We start from the raw sequence: 17,309 nt of genomic DNA on the forward strand, positions 1-17,309 counted from the left end.
CCAGATTTACCATAAATACAAGGTATTGTATTTACCCTTCTCAAATATACATACCCCAATATACACCTTCTATATTAACCTGATAGATAATATATACTTTCCTTTCACAGAACGAGCAGATCTATGAACACTTGAAAATCTTGAAAATTGACGGTCTAGACAACATGATATAGAAACAATCTCTTGATGTGCCCAAAAGAAATCCCTTTCCTGCCCATGGTTCTCTCTACCCTATGTAATAAATGACATCTATTTGCTTAACATTCCTTAAAATTTCAGATCTGATAAAATTTCATCGTTCCCTTATTAAAATATTGTGCTAAGTTTTATAAATATTCCATTGCATCCATAGTTCGTTGTGGTGTGGGATCGCATTTGTAGATGAATATTCAAAATATTCAAAAGGCAACTTGTTGTTGATTATGGACCGGTGGTCATAAAGCATGAAAAAAAGGGGAAAAAAATGGTTACATATTCCAATTTGCATATTTTAAAAGCCAAAAGTTTTGGTCTTCCTCTATTGGTACCAAAAGGCACTTGGAAAGGTTTCTTGAAAAGGAACATGGCATAAAATAGTCAACTATTTGTGGCTGTGATCAATCTAGAATTAAATTTATTTATATATATATATATATGAAAGAAGATTATGTCAGCCCACGGGCTAACAGCTTTAGTGTCAGCCAAAGACCCTGATTGAATATGGGCCCCAGTCCAATGGTCACGATTTCATTTCGTATTTGAATTTTTATTTTTTTATAAAAATTCAAATCATTTGAAATTTTGAGCGTTTATTCTTAAAAAATAGTATAATCTAATAAAAATATAAAAATAATAATTTAAAAAATATAAATTGATCAAAATACCCCTGAAAATTTTCGAGGGTATTTTGGACAGATTATTTTGGTGAATTATTATTTTTATATTTTTATTAGGTGTGCCTTGATGAGTAGATTGTATGCATAAATTCTTTAAGTGATTTAGATTGGTAATAATAAAAATAAAAATTTAAATATGAAATAATATTGTGACTGTCAGATCGGCCATGATTCAATCTGAACCATTAACTGACACTGTAGCAGTCAACCCATGTGCTGTCGGACAGACAGCAACTATATATATATATATATATATATATATATATATATATATATATATATATATATATATATATATGAAAAAGCTCGGATTAGCCCACTAGCTCATATGAACATATGAGCCCAACGGCCCAGATTCAAACTGGACTGATTTGATGATCACAGAAGTCCGATAGTGTTTGTATTTTATTTATTTGTCTACAAATCCAAGTAACTTGAAATTTTAGGAGTGTGTTCATAAAAAATAGTTGAGTCTTCAAAAAATATCAAAAACAGTATTTTGTATAAAATAAATTGACCAAAATACCCCTGAATAATTGTTTTTATATTTTTATTAGGTGCGCCTTGATGAGAAGAATACACACCTAAAATTTCAAGTGATTTGGATTTGTAGAAAAAAATTAAAATTCAAACTCGAAATGAGGTTCGATCGTCAGATCGGCGCAGATTCAATCTGGACCGTTCGGCTCATATGTTCATATGAGCTAGTGGGCTAATCCCAGTTTTTTCTATATATATATATATATATATATGGAAAGGATTTGGTACGCCAGCTCGTGTGTGGAGCTTTATATGCCAACGGTTGTTTTTGTTTTCCCATTCATCTTGATTTTAAATCCCAAGAGCCCTACAATATTGAAAAGAAACCAACTGACAGTGGCGACCATTATTGAAAAGAAACCAACTGACAACGGTGTCCCGACTCTCCCTCTCGCGTGAAGGGAACTCTCTCTCTCCATCTCCCGCCCACCTCTCTCTCTCTCTCTTAAGCATTGTAACTCTTCTCTCTTCGTCTCTCTCTGGCTGGCCCTTCTCTCTCAAACCCTCAATGACCCTCTCTCTCAAATCCTCGCTGGCCCACTGCCCTCTGAAACTCGCCTCTCTCTTTCAATCTCTCTCTTGCCTACCCCTCTTTATACATCTCTCGTTGCCCATCCCTCTCGTTTTGGGGTTTTGGTTGTTTTGGGTTTTGGGGGTCTGATACAGTCACAAAACTAACTGAATCTATGATAGCAGCCATGGCTAACGCAGAGGTCAATGATGTCTTAGGTTTCGACCCAACAGCTCAGAAGCTCATAACCTAAATGGCAAGAATTATGGGTAAGGAAGCAGATGGCAAGAATTCTGGGTAAAGAAGCAGCCATTTTTGGGCCTTCTGTTACAATGAGTAATCTCTTGTTGCCCATCTCTCTCAATCTCCCTTTATGCCCGACACCGACCCCCCACCCCCCCGAAACCCCCCCCCCCGCTCTCTCTCTCTAGAAATACAACCTATAACACAAAAAATTTCTGAAATTTCAAAAATTTTCTATGCTCCATTGCTACTGCAAAGGCGATTGGGACAATCTTCAGTAGATTTGAGGTTTAGGTACGCTATTTTTTATTCTTTACCCATTAATGCTTCATTTTGATTTCTAAAGTCGATTTCTTTTCTTTTTTTTTAAGATATTTTTTAATCTGTTTCAGTGCTTTCTTTTAATTTTCTAGGATATTGTGTTGGTGCTTTATTTTGATTTTTACATATGATATGAATTTCTTGTTTTGGGTTTTGGGTTTTGGGGTTTTGGTTGTTTTGGGTTTTGGGGGTTTTGGTTGTCTCTATGAATAAACTTTGCTTTGAGATTCGTTCTCAACATGATGAAACAAGTTTCATTTTTTTTTACTGGAATCCTCTTCTCTATTCTTTTTTCTAATCTTCTTTATCCTAATTGTGTCCTTGCATTTACTATAACATCATTTTTTTAGAGGCTAGTCATTGATCCTTTGCCCTTATTCTTTTATTTATGAATTTAGAACTTCCATAATGAATACATACATAGGTGACATTCATTTTTTATCATGGTTACTTTTAACTAGATTTCACCTTTTTATTATCTTGAAAAGCATATACGAGATGCTTTAATGAACTTACAGAACATGACATTAGACAAGACTGAATGTATGCACATAAATTTCGATCTTGTATTCCTTGAAAAACCTAATCCCAATTAGTCCTTCCTCCAACTATGCATTTCCCTCATCAATATGAACACATGCACCGGTATTCTACTACAACCAAACATCATAAATTAAAATGGTGCCTCAATTGCTCATCTTTTTGATATATTACTAGGCTAAAAAGGCAATTTAAGTTGTTGAAAGTGAATTAGATAGTCCAATAATATATCAAAAAACTTTGTAGAGTATTAACTCATCTTACTTTATTGTTTGTTTGGTTAAGAAAATTTTTAAAACTTCCATAGACAATTTATTATGGTTATTCTTTTGTGATGATTGTCATAGTGTTTTGATAGAACGACTCAATTGAATTTTGCAGACAATATTTGCAGACCTCTACTTATGTGGTTTGGTTTTTTATGTACGGTCAGTTGAAAGATTTTTATGGACCCCACCATATCAGTCGATGTGACATCTTCACCGTGCCCAATTGTAGACAGCACGAATGACACCATTGAGACCGTGGAGCAGGTTCCTTATCTTTCAGAAATGTGAGATGGGGAACATGGCTCATCAACCAAGGCCCTACAAATAGAAGAACCATATATAGGGATGGAGTTTGGTTTTGAGAATGAGGCACATGAGTATTATAAGAAGTATGCATTAGCCAAAGGTTTTGGCATCCGTAAGGGGACTACCCACAATAAAGATAGTCAAAGGATTGATAGAGAGCTCAATTGTTCTAAAGAAGGGTTTCACCAAGAGAAAGATCGGGTAGGTGAAAAGGTACGCCCTGAATCAAATAACGAGTGGGTTGTGACTAGGATTGTTGAGGAACACAATCACGATCTTTTGTCCCCAATAAAAGCTCGTTTAATTCTCTCAAATCGAACAATGTTAGGCACTGCAAAGTTGATGATAGGTTCAATGAGCTCGGCATTGGTGAAAGCCAGAAATATTCATGACATTTTCATAGAGGAATCTGGAGGGATTGATAATGTTTATTGTACACAAAAAGACATCCAAAATGTGATCGTTAACTCCAGAAAAAAACTAAGAGGAGAAGATGGAAGTCTTGTTATGCCATGGCTTTATAAGGTGAAAGAATTGAACCCATCTTTTTTTTATAGAATGAAATTAGATGAAGCCAATCATATCCTGAGTATCTTATGGGTGGATGCCTTTTCTAGAGTTTCATACCAGTGCTTCTCTGATGTGATAACTTTTGATACCATATACAAAACAAACACCTATGGTATGCCATTTGCACCTATTATTGATGTAAATCACCATCACAGTACAACTTTCTTTGGATTTGCACTCATTTTTTATGAGAAGGTTGAATCATTTGTATAGATACTTGAAAATTGGTTAGACGCTATGGGGGGACGTCAGCCTGGAGTTATTCTCACTTATCAAGATCCAGCAATTTCAAATGTAGTGAGATGAGTTTTAGACCAAAGTAAGCCTCATTATTGTAAGTAGCATATACTATCAAAGATTATAGATAAATTGTGTCATGTCTTGCATAGGCATCCAAATTTTTCAAAAACCTTCAGGAGGTGTGTGGCAAGTAAAACGGTGGAAGAATTTGAATTGGGGTGGAAAGATATGATTGAGAATTATGGGTTGGAAAGTAATGATTGGCTTACTAGGCTCTATAATTGTCGTATGCAATGGGTCGATACATACTTGAGTGATACATTTACAGCGGTATGACTTCCACTCAAAGGAGTGAATGAATGAATAAGCACTTCAAGATGTACATAGCCTCTTCAACAAGCTTACATGCATTATTAGAAGTGACGACAAAGGTGCAAGATAAAAAGGTGCAAAAGGAAAGGGAAAATGACTTAAGAGACATTAATACTACTCCAATATTAAGAACAACTTCTTTTATTGAGGCCCAGGCAGCAAAGTTCTACATTCAAAAGATTGTGAAGCTATTTGGGGAAGAGGTGGTGAATTGTATTAATTTGATGAACAAGTTAAATAAGGACAATGGATTGCTAGCCACTTTTAAGGTGGCAATGTCAAGAAGTGATTCCAGACCCTACCTTGTGGAATTCAATTCCAATGACAAGAGTGTTTGTTGTAGCTGTCACTTATATGAGAGGATGGGTCTTCTTTGTAGGCTTCTTTGTAGGCATGTCTTGAAAGTTTTTATGGTGAAGAATGCATTCGAAATACGCCCACAATATATAGTGAGGCGTTGGACAAAAGATAAAAAAAATGGGGTTTTTATCGATGAGAGCGGCAATCAAATTCAAGAAACATCTCAACTATCACGCTCCATTAGATATAATGAGGTCTATCAGGCAACTCGTTACCTCGCAAGCATGCTTCAAAGAGTGCAAAGCTCCGTAAATTTAGAATGGCCATAATACGCAATGGAATTTGTCAGGTTGATAGCCAATTCGGGCGTAAGGGAGGTCCACAGAATGACGCCACAATCAATTGTAATGCTGAATAGAATGGTCATGTTGAAGAGAATGCTAATATCGATGAGAATACAGCTAGTTGTAGTGATACACCAAGTGAAAGTGACCATTACCAAAATATCATTGAGCCTTCACGTGCACGGACAAAGGGAAGACCTACCAATAAAAGAAAGAACGCTCAATCAGAAGGGTGGAAGCCAAAGGAAAATACCAAAAAGCCAAAGGAAAGTACCAGGAAATGTGCAGTTGCAAGGGCAGTGGGCATGACAAAAGAAATTGTTCGTCATTCAGTCGTGCAAAGTAATAATGCATACCATTAGTATCTCGTGAATTTTGATTGTACAAACATCTTAATTCTTGTTGTAGTATAGCTTACTTATAATTGTAGAACTTTTAATGTGATATGAAATGCTAACAGTGCAAATTGTCTTCCTTCTTCAGGGCTGCTGACAAAATGTGCCGTACAACACGGTCTGCTAGGAATGTCAAAGAAAACTATTGATCGTAAGGAGCACTATGAATTGTAGTGATTGCTTGAAGTACCTGTAAATTGTTTGCTTGTTTTATAGTGATTGGCTGTATAGTGATTGCTTGCTTGTTGTATAGTGATTGATTGTAGGGATTGGTTTTGATGTTGTGGATATTGCTGAATAAGATGGTCGTACTATTATACTTTGTCCATTGTAGAGATTAGTTTTGTGGGGATTTAGTTTTTTGAAAATGAGTGCCATGAGTCAGTCCAATGGAGAGGTTCAGGACCTATCAATTAATTATGGGTTGGGACCTCTCTCTCTATAGTATGTAGAGGTTGAGGAGGGTTATTTGTTTCTTGTGGTTGGGGAATTATGGAGGAGAGAGAAAGTGGAGGAGGATTTGGTTTGGGAAGAAGGGTATGTTGTGCAAGGGTTTTGCAAAGAAGGGAAAGGAGCTGGTTCAGGGGTTTCTGTGGGTGTGAGGCATTTTATGTGAAATTGCTTGAGAGAGAGAAACTATTTTTTTGCTTGAAAAGGTTGGCTTTTGAGAGTTTTCGTTTTTCAGTAGTTGAATGGGTTTGTGTTTTGTGATTGTGTATAAATGAATTGATTTGCAATTTGAAATCAATACCTTAATATAGCACCCTGTGTTATTGGATGCTTCCTTTGTCTTTCAAATTGTATAACCTATGCTATGTTGGATGTTACCCTGTGTTGTTGGATATTGTTGTCTTCATTTTATTGTAATTACCATTTGGATCATAATGCATGTAAAAACCTTAGTTGTCTTTATTTTTCCATAAATGTTTCAGTAAGTTTCTCTTCTGAACTTAAGGTACAAATCAGTTACTCTCTCTCTCTCTCTCTCTCTCTCTCTCTCTCTCCATAAAACAAGTAAAGAAGATTTTGTTTGATTTTGACTATCTTTTATTGAATTTGGCAAAGTATTTTGTGTTACTGTATAATTTTCTCATGAATGTTTGGGCAGGTGGAGAATGTAATATAGTGATTGCTTGTTTGTTAAATTGTTAGTGATTGCTTCTAATTGCTTGCAAAATTTATAGATAACATGAATATGATTATTGAAATACAATGTGGTTTTGTGAATTAGGTTGAGTGCAACAAAGTGATCTGAAATTGGTGGAAAGCAACTGGCTGATGGCGAATATTGGAGCTGACAATGTTTTGGGCTAATCATGTGTGTTATATGAGTTGAAATACAGTGTGGTTTTGTGTGTTGCATTAGGTACAATACAGATCCATTGGAACTTCTATTTTACTTGTACAGTTGTGTGTTGCATTTTTTAACAGAGTGCAACATTGATCTAGTGGCACTTGTATTTTTCTTTGTACAATTGTGTTGTTGCATTTTGTAATAGTGCAACATAAATCCAGTGATATTTTGAATGTTTGTTTACAATGAAAATCTGACAGATCTTTCGATTAAGATCTCTCGAATTTTAACACCTTAAACTAATTAAAAAGATGTAAATAAAGTGGTAGAGAAAGTGGGACAGATCGAATTCAGATCTGAGGCCAAATTTGCTCGGAAACGAGCATATCTACTTTTAGATCTGTGGCAGAGCCAGCATGATCCAGAGCACCAAAATATGAATTTTAAGACAAGTTAATAGATCAAAAATAAATAAAAAAAGAAAACAGTAAAAAAAAGAAGAAAGAGAGAGGAAAAATAATACCAAACAGGGCCAAATGACCCGGGATTCTCGAGCCTTCGAGGGCTCGTCCGTATCAGAACTGGTCATCTTTGCCTCTCTATTTCGGATGTTAATCAGCAGATCTCTTGTGTAAAGGGTTAGATTTAGGGTTGTTCTGCCTTAATTCTAGTTTTAATCTAGGGTGAGGCTAGGGTTTCTATCTTCTCTAAGGTTTTCAATCTAGAGATTTTTCTAAAACTGTCAGTCTTTTTCGAGATCTAGAGGAGAATTTTCTTAGTTTTTTAAGGGTTTTGTGATATCCATAAGTTGAATATGAATTCTGAGATTTTCTCTAAATTTTTTGGATTTTTGGGGAATTTTCCTAAATTTTTAGGAATTTTCTAACGTTTTTCTTATTTTTGGGTAATTTTCTTAATTTCAAGAATTTTTAAGGCTTTTTTTGTCTCTTTTTCTCTCTCTTTTGGGTTAAGGAGATGGGGTATTTATAATATTCAATTTGTGATTTTTCCTAAATTTTTTGAAGTTTTTTTCAGAATGTTTTGGATTTATCTTGAAGTTTTAGCCCTATCTAATTAAAGAAAACACATTTACTACATCATCAGATTCATGGACTGCATCATCAACCCAAGTCTGGGCCTGTCGGACCCGATACTGCCTAGTCCGTGGCCCAACAGTTGGGTCTCACATAGACTAAATTGTCATTTATGACATCTTTTTATCCGTAGGCCCGATTCATACTATTATTTAACCATTGGAAAGCTTTTGGGCTCTACTTCAATTGGGATAGGATTTAGGTAGTTTTGGAGCAACTAAATTGGGTCTATTAGGATAATGTAGTCTTAAGGGTTTAGAAAACCCTAGAATTTGCTAGATTTAAAATAGGGTGTCTACAATTGCCCCTCTTTGGAACTCCCTATCCTTCGAGAGACAGGTGAGGGGCAAAGAAGTAGACACTTTGACATTCCCTATCCTTCAAGGGGCAGATGAACGTCAAAGATAAAGCAGATATTTTAAATTTCTTTCCTGAGGTCACATGGTCACGGGGCATACCAACTATCCCTTCAAGTCATTGCACTTACCGAGCTCACCCACCTAGGGCATTTTTCCTCCTAGGGTTTTCGGCGTGAGATGTCGGTGAGTTACATAAGTTTGAAAATCGAATTGGATTTTCTAGCCATGCCACTTAACTTCAAGGGTTTTTATAGTTTGAATTTTTAACCCTGGCATTTTTTTTTTATCTCCTTAGGGTTTCCTAAGGCTGTCTATAGGAAAAGGCTTTCTATAAGAACAGACTAGTCTGGCTAAATTCGAAGTAAGAGACGAGGCAGCAAAGCGGCAATCACGGCAACGTTGTAATCATCATATACGGGTGTCCAAGCTCCTTCGTTTTTTAGGACTTTTTTTTTTTAAATATAATTTTTGAAAGTAGGGGGAGATTTGAAATAAAACCCGGAGCAAGGACAGGTTACGATTTTAACAATGAAATTAAAGTTTTTGAAAACACAAGACATATAGTGAACATTTTGAAAAGGGAAAGATATTTTTAAAAACAAGGTTGCTTAGTAGTTTTAACTCCTACAACCATAGAGTCATCTAAGCAGTTTAGCGTCATGCAGTGATGGACCATACACCCAACCTTTTTATGTCAATACGAGGATAAATGGAATCCATCAAACAGGATGGTTGTGCCCTGGATACACCCGACCTTTTTACGTCATACGAAACTAGACGGTACCTGCCTCAGCTCTTTTACGTTGTACGAGTTTGACGTTTTTCCATCAAATAGGGTGGTTGTGCCCTGGATACACCCGACCTTTCACATCATACGGGGATAGACGGTACCTGCCTTGGCTCTTTTACGTTACACGAGTTTGATGTTTTTCCATTGAAACAGGGTGGTTGTACCTTGAATACACCCGACCTTTCACGTCATACAGGGCGAGATAATACCTGTCACGGCTCTTTTACGTCACATGAGTTTGACATTTTTTCATTGAACAGGGTGGTTGTGCCCTGGATACACCCGACCTTTCATGTCATATGGGGCTGGACGGTCCCTGTCTCGGCTTTTTTACATCGCACCAGTTTGACGTTTTTCCAGTCTCGGCTCTTTAACGTTGCAAGAGTTTGACGTTTTTCTTGTCTTAGCTTTTTAACATTGCACGAGTTTGACGTTTTTTTTTTTTTTTTTTTCTTCTGTCTCGGCTCTTTTATATCGCACGAGTTTGACGTTTATCATGTCTCGACTCTTTTACGTCGCATGAGTTTGACGCTTATCCTGTCTCGGCTCTTTTACATCGCACGAGTTTGTCGTTTATCCTGTCTCGACCCTTTAATGTCGCACGAGTTTGATGTTAATCATGTCTCGCTCTTTTATGTCGAACGAGTTTGACGTTTATTCTGTCTCGGCTCTTTTACGTCACACAAGTTTGACATTTTTCGAATTGGAATTTGGGACATCATACGCACACACGGGGATGAGCTTGCCTCATTTCGCCTCAGGGGATCCAGTCGAGAGATAAAACGCTCCCAGACTAGCCAATATCATCATTGGCAAGGTTCACCCATCTTCGATATGTGGTAGTTGGTAGTTATACTCATACAACTATGGAGTGCCTGGCTAGTTTCAAGCCTTCATAACAAGCGTAGGAAGTTAGCTTCGATAACGAGGCCAGATCGATTAACACTTTAACCTTTTATAGTGATGGAGGAAGTCCTTTCTAAAACGATTTTGGAAATTGATGGTTTTAACAATCAGATTTAAAAAACGCTTTTAAAAGGGACGAGCCTTACAATTTTGCCACCTGTGACCCCTTTGATGGTCATTTTCTTTATTATATTTTACCCAAAGATGATGAAAGGATTTCCTTGTGGGATCGCGAGAACTCAAAAGTCTCGAAGTTATCTTTTTACCTTTGGAGCTTTCATCCTGTGCTTCGCAGGTCCATGAAGAGTTATCTAGATTCTTGCTGAGATTCCATTTTAGAGAGGTCCCGATGTTCTTCAAGGATTCATCGAAGTCATTTCGATTTTCCATTCATATCACGCTCCAGCATGTTTGTGAGTTTTGGTTATGTTGGGAACCTGCAGGGTTTTGGAGGAGTCTTAGTCCTCATGTCTGCTTGTGCCATATTGTTGGAACTTGCAAGTATTTGAATGTTTTTTAATCAGAAGCTCCTTCTTGGAGAGTTTTTTTTTTTTTACCCGTGATGTCCTTTCAGGTTTTCACCATGTCCATTTTTTTTTTTTTTTTTGTGATGCCTTTTCAGGTTTTCACCACTCTTTTGAGCCCGTTACAGGTTGTATTTTCTGAAATACATCTCATTGATGGGGTCGTTGAGCTCGCATCCCTCTTGATTCTTAATCTTGTGAGAATTGCCTGCGTGCACTCGAGTGACCACAAATGGCCCCTCCGAATTAGGTTTGAACTTGCCTAAAGGGTGTGGGTTTGCAGGAGTCTGGAAGATTTTCTTAAGTACCATGTCCCCTTCTCTGAACTGTCGAGGAACAACTTTACTTTGGTATGCCCTCTTGATTCTACACTGGTAAGCAACAATATTTTGTGTTGCTCGTAGTCGTGTTTCATCCAAATTAACGAGGGCAGTGATTCGTGATTCGATCTTTTGTTCCTCATCTGAATCTTTATGAATAAGCACTCGGAGAGACGGTATCTCGACTTCAATAGGTAACACTGCTTCCATACCATACACCAATGAGTACAGGGCCATTCCAGTAGAAGTCTTCTCAATTGTCCGGTAGGCCTATAGTGCGTTATTTAGCTTTTCGTGTCAATATTTGTCACCTTCTATTTTTTTGTCTATAATTCTGAGAAGTCATTTGTTTGTAGCATCTGCTTGTCCATTTCTTTGAGGATAGTAAGGTGTGAAGAATTTCTACGTTATCCCAAACTTTTGCACACTTTAGAGACCTTTTCATTTTTGAGATTGGATCCATTGTCAGTAATGATTGACTCATGAACACCGAATCTGAATTCAATGTTGTTCTTTACGAAATGGGCAGCATGTTGTCCCTCAATTTTGACAAATGATACAGCCTCTACCCATTTGGTGAAGTACTCTGTAGCCGTTAATATAAAACGGTGGCCGTTTGAGGCTTTCAGTGAGATCATTCCGATGATATCAAGATCCCATATGGAAAAGAGCCATACATGCAATGTTAAGTTGAGTGGTAAGCACGGTGCATGGATGAGGTTTCTATAAAGATGACATTTAGGACACCTCTTTACGAACTTCCAACAATCTTCAGCCATAGTGGTCCAGTAATAGCGTTAGTGCCTGATTTTTTGAGCTAAGGCGACTGCGCCAGAATGACCTCCTTCATTGTGTAACTCTGTCAGTACTTGGTCGAGTTCTGGCTGATCAAGACACCGTAAAATGATGCCATAAAAGGACTTTTTGAACAGGATATCACCTCTTGCTAATTTATTTATTTTTTAGAGTTTTAGTGCTCTTTATATTTAAGTTTGTTTTTATTGAATTTTTTATTTATTTCTAATTTATTTCTTTTTTAAGAATATACGAGTCCACTCGAAATCACCAAGTAATTCGGCTAGCAGTTTCATAACATTGGTTAATTTAGACAAGTGCAAATATTTGTTGTTCCCACATGATCATGATGTGCATTTACTCCAAGGGTAAAACTTACGGTATGAATGTTTTTTGGACAAGTGAAAAGATTTGTGGGTCCCACCAGAGCATACTATGCATTTACTCAGGGTTAGAAATTATGTTGGGAATATTTTTTGGATTCAAATTTTTGGAGATGTGGCCTTTAAAACCTAATAACAAACCTTAAAGAAAAAAATAAATCAATAGGAACATCTATGTGCCTTGAAAAAAATTAACCTCCCGTGATTGAGCAACCATGAAATTTTTAGAGGGTAAGATCTAAGCTTTCTAGAACTGAAAACCAAATTTTCCTAGATCAACTGGATAATTACATAGATCCCAAAACTTCGGATCAAGTAAATCCTCCCAAGTTACTCTTTTGCCCGAGGGAGTTGTTGCACATTTTGCTCCCAGGGAGCATTTCTCTTCCAGGGTAGTAGCGTCGTGGCATGACGGGTGAAAAACGGGATTCAATTTCCATTATAGACATCTCCTTTAGAATTATATACACAAAAAATTTGAAAAACTAGGCCACTTTTTAGCCAAGTTAACGTTTGATTTGACGGTTTCTTAGTAATTTCTAGTACAGTAAATTGATCACCGGAGTTGGATTTTTGCACAATGCGTAGGATTTAATTGTCAAGTGTTCCTGGTATTTTATTTGCGGATCGTATACTGAGACCATATACCTTTGTTGAAAGATATCGTAATTGCTATTGATGTCAAATTGGATGGCTTGATGTGTATTATAAAGTTTGAAAAATTGTTTTCGAACTTTGAGTCTAGTCAATATCACACTCATACTCACCTGATTTGAAATATGATGAACAAAAATAATTGCAATCTCCTTATATTAAAAGGAAATGATCCATTTGTATCCTTTTTCTTTTATTTGAGGTTCAACTCAATCATAAATAATAGTTGTACATTAATGTTTCATATTTTAATAATAGGGTGCGGTTTGTATAGAGCCTAGGCTCTAAACAATCAAATTAGAGCCTACCTTCAAATAGTGTCGAAAAATATGGTTTCAAAACTGGAAATCTTTTTTATAACCTTAAAATATATTTTTTTCTTTATTTATAAAGTTTAAAGCTTCAAAAATAGTGTAGATTAAGAGATCTATGAAAATTTGAAAATCTTGAAAATTGACGGTTCAAAAGTGCATTACAAAATATATATTTCCAAAACTTGAAATCCATTTTTTTTCCTCATGTCTATGCATCTTGATGTCGAGATGATGAATTTGAGGATATTTGGGCATCAAAACAATCTCTTCTAATGAAATTTTTGAGGTAGGCTCGAATTTGATTGTTTAGAGTCTCGGCTCTATATAAACTTTTGTCTTAATAATATTGTACTAGAAAAAGTATATAAAGAAACTATTTAGGTTTAATACATGGAAGTCACAATCACTCTTGTTCATCAGATTTTGAATCAAGTGGTTGTGAATGTATTAATTGCTAGAGTAAAAGTTAATAAATATGAAAATAAGAATAAAAATAAAATCAAACTTTGTGGCACACTTTAAGCTGTCCAAATTGATATTTAATGGCTAGTGGCAATTGTGACTTCTTTGTAACAAAGATAAATGCTCTCATAGTATACAAACTCTTTATTTTATTATTTCTCTTCTTTTTGATGGTTGGCCAAGTTGTACAATTATTCTAAATTTTCATTGTCACAAAAATCGAAACGGCATTTAAAATTTCTATTTAGGGAAAAGCTTATATAGAGCCGAGGCTCTAAACAATCAAATTAGAGCCCACCTCAAAACGTTTACTAGAAGATATTGTTTTGATGCTCAAATATCCTCAAATTGATCATCTTGACATAAAGATACATGGGCATGAGAAAAAACTGGATTTCAAGTTTTAGAAATAGTGCAGCTTATAATGCATTTTTGGACCGTCAATTCTCAAGATTTTCAAGTGTTCATAGATCTGCTCGATCTATACTATTTTTTAAGCTTTAAAGTTTATAATTAAAGATGAAAATATATTTTAAGGCTATCACAAAGATTTCTAATATTCAAACCACATTTTTCGATACTATTTGAAGCTGGGCTCTAATTTGATTGTTTAGAGCCTCGGCTCTATACAAACCGCACCCTTTCTTTTCATCCTAAACTTTAAAAACCCATTGCTAGAATTATCCGTCATATATTTGAAGCTATTAAAATCCATCATAATCTAATAAATTTTGGAAGTTATCATAAATTTCTAAGCAAAAGGCTATAATAAGAATTCATAGCAAACTCGACATAATTAATCGACAAGATCGACATCTTCCAAACAAAATATATGTCGACTCACTCTTTCCCCAAAAAAAACAAAAACAAAAACAAAAAAACCAAAAAAAAAAAAAAAGAAAGAAAAAAAAAGATATTTCGACTCAATCATCATGGCCATTGCTTATGCTCTAAGTTCTAACCAAGGACAAACAAACTTAGAAAAACAGCCTGGAATGTTAGTGCTTGACGATTTGCAACGCTACATCCTAAGTTCAATTCCTACCAAGGGTATGAACCCTCTCACCACTGACTCACTAAAAAATAAAAAAAGGCAAACGAACTCAAGAAGTTGGCCGATCTTTCAATGAAAACAACCAGAGATAGGATGCTAAAATTACAGCCCTTGTTGAACTCGCCTGAATCAACTCGGACAATGTAACCCCCTCAGCATTCAATGAAAACAAACAAAGAGAGGATGCTAAAATTACAGCCATTGTTGAAACCACTAACTCCCCAAAAAAAAACAAGGCAAATGAACTCAAGAAGTTGGCCGATCTTTCAATGAAAACAAACCGAGATAGGATGCTAAAATTACAGCCCTTGTTGAACTCGCCTGAGTCGACTCGGACAATGTAACCCCCTCAACATTCAATGAAAACAAACTGAGATAGGATGCTAAAATTACAGGCCTTGTTGAAACCACTGACTCACCAAAAAAAAAAAAAAAAGGCAAATGAACTCAAGAAGTTGGCCGATCTTTCAATGAAAACAAAAGGCAAATGAACTCAAGAAGTTGGCCGATCTTTCAATGAAAACAAACAGAGATAGGATGCTAAAATTACAGCCCTTGTTGAACTCGCTTGAGTCGAATTGGACAATGTAACCCCCTCAACAGTGATGGCTAAACTGCTAACCTAGCTAGTCAACATGTCCCAAAATCTAGCAGCTTCAGACTGTAATAGAGATGCGATATCATGCATCCACACATTGAGACCTGACTAGGAAACATGGTGCCCAGACTCTGCCACATTGTCCCCAGATCTAATCCTAGAATCCATATCCCCGGCCTTAGGGCCTAGACTTGGGTTTCTTCCAACAAAATAAACTTTGAAACTCGGACCTCCTTTCACTCATTTTCACCTTGCTCGGCAAAATCTCGAAGGATCGGGAGTAGTCGGAAAAATCTTGAAGGATCGGAGTAGTCGTACGGCTATTGGTTCTGAACCAGCATTGACTTCGGGTGCCAAGGGGCCTGGCTTAAGGTGTTGGAAATAGCTTAATGATTAATTATTGGAAAAACAAAAATCCATCAGAAAAGATTGTTTAAATGTTGAAAAACTCTCTAATTGATTATCTTGTCATCAAGATGTATGAATACGAGAGAAAAAAAAAAATTTGATTCTAAAAAATAAGTCATTTTGTAACACATTATCTAGACTGTCTATTTTCAAGATGTTCATATGTTTACAAATTTACTTGATTTTAACCATTTTTATAATTCAAAACTCTATAATTAAAAATAAATATAGATTTTAAAATAATCCTAAAAAATATTTCCACCAAATTACATGTTATCATAAAATTTGGAGGGACGCCTTGAACCACACCTTACTTATTTGCAAATCTCTCCCCATATTTACCTTTCCTTGAAAAATCAAAACCAATACCTAGCCACCCTACCCCTTACTTGTATGCTTCCCATTGGAACACTCCAAATAGCTATAAACACCATTGACTTGAACCAACAATAATCCAAGTTGATTTCAAAAAAAAATTCATCGATCAAACTTTTGAGCCTTATGCTGGAGGGACGTGCCACATGTCATGCCACGTGGGACCCAGTACATCACAAAGCTTTGGCTCTTTGTAGGAAACTCTTGTGCCACGTGGACTGCTGACATTGGCTTCTCTGTTTGACTAAATTGCCCTCACCACCTGTCTTGTGCGGCCCACCGTACAAGGAGTGAAATATCTCATGACCACAAGGACTCTTGTGGGACCCTCACTTTGGCTCCTAGTCATTTTCAATGTACCTGCAAAACAAGGGCAGTAGGACTGGAAAAGGAAACGACCCATAATTGGGGAGTAGTTGCCTTCTTGTGGGCCGCCCTTTGGAATACAATATACCATGTCACCCCCAGTACCTGCCGGGTGTTTTGCCAGCTGGCCGTGCTCACACCGCTCCGACATGAGGGCAAAAACGTCAATAGACCATAAGGGAAAGTCCTAAATGAGAGCATGATTTTTAGGGGCATGAGTGATTTCCTTCTTGTTATCTCAACATTCTTGATATGGAGACATTAGGGTTATTTTAGTCATTTTCCTTCTCCTCGTCCTCCCGCTTTGGCCACACCATCTTGAAATCCAGTGATTTTTTTTCTGGATTGTCCATTTGGATAGAAATCGGTCGGAATTGCATTGGTTCTCGCACGGTTTATCCTAGACTCCTCTCACTGTCCTTTATATATTCTTTTTATTTTTCTTTAAAACTTATCTAATATTTTTTTAAGTCCTTTCTAAATCTGCACCCCTTCTACTCCAAATTTTTTTGTTTTTTTTATCATTTATTATGATATATCCAGACTTGATTCAGTTTACCAATTTAATGATCTGACACACAAATCCACATTTGAATGATTTGTCCCACTGATCCGGGTTTTAAAAACTAACTAAAGATAAGCATACTTAGTTGTTTTATTTACTTACAAAAAAAATTTATATAATGGCGAAGCCCTAAACAATCAAATGAAGGAGTGCATCAAAATTTCACTGGAAGAGGTTGTTTTGATGCTGAAAAATTCTCAACTTGATCATCTTGACCTAAAG

At 36.3% G+C, this 17,309-nt stretch overlaps 1 long non-coding RNA gene across 2 annotated transcripts; it reads left to right on the top strand.

Annotated features, from left to right (window-relative positions):
- Positions 1-1,633: 1,633 nt before the first annotated feature.
- LOC110007435 (uncharacterized) lies at positions 1,634-7,340 on the top strand. 2 transcript variants are annotated; one of them, XR_002281233.2, is made up of 3 exons: positions 1,634-2,195; positions 5,915-5,977; positions 7,058-7,340. It is a non-coding gene; the product is annotated as an uncharacterized LOC110007435 (long non-coding RNA). The 2 variants fall into 2 exon arrangements; XR_016061373.1 differs by lacking the exon at positions 1,634-2,195 and adding an exon at positions 3,396-5,773.
- Positions 7,341-17,309: the final 9,969 nt, after the last annotated feature.

This window comes from Amborella trichopoda, chromosome 8, assembly GCF_054954075.1.
Source record: "Amborella trichopoda isolate Santa Cruz 75 chromosome 8, AtrichopodaSantaCruz75HAP2 v2.0, whole genome shotgun sequence".
Taxonomy (NCBI): domain Eukaryota; kingdom Viridiplantae; phylum Streptophyta; class Magnoliopsida; order Amborellales; family Amborellaceae; genus Amborella; species Amborella trichopoda.